Raw genomic sequence first — 561 nt, forward strand, 5'->3', positions numbered from 1 at the left:
GGGCCCGCGATCTCCTTCCAGGGCAGCCAGGGGGTGAGTGGGGCCGGGCAGCGGCGGGGCCGGGGCGATCGCGGACCCAGAGGCAGCCACGGGGACCGGGGCAGCGGGAGGTGCCGGAGGGGACCAAGGCAGCCGTGGGGCGAGTGGGGCAGGGACCGGGGCTGCCGCGGGGGGACCGGGCACCCGGGTGTGAGCGAGGCCCCGCACCCCGGACGCTCCCCCGGCGCCGGGAGCCGCCGATCCCCGGGGAAAGGGGAGGCGCCGGGTGCAATTCCCGGCAGGGTCCCTGCCGGCACGACGGGGCGGGCGCCCTGACGGCCCGTCCCCCGCCGGCAGTGCCTGACGGTGCCGGGCGGCCCCGGGGAGCCCCCGCGGCTCTTTGCCTTCTTCCTCTCGCGCTACAGCAGGGACGAGCCACAGGCCAGCTTCGAGTGTGCACGGCTGGCTGTGCCCAGGTGAGCCTACCGCCGCGGACATGTTGCAGCATCAAGGGCTGCGAAGGAGCTGCAAGCCTGCTCTGTCCATGCCCCACCGGGAGCAGCCCCTTTCCTGCTCTCCCTG

Source organism: Apteryx rowi, unplaced genomic scaffold (genome assembly GCF_003343035.1).
Source record: "Apteryx rowi isolate R43461 unplaced genomic scaffold, aptRow1 scaffold_713, whole genome shotgun sequence".
Taxonomy (NCBI): domain Eukaryota; kingdom Metazoa; phylum Chordata; class Aves; order Apterygiformes; family Apterygidae; genus Apteryx; species Apteryx rowi.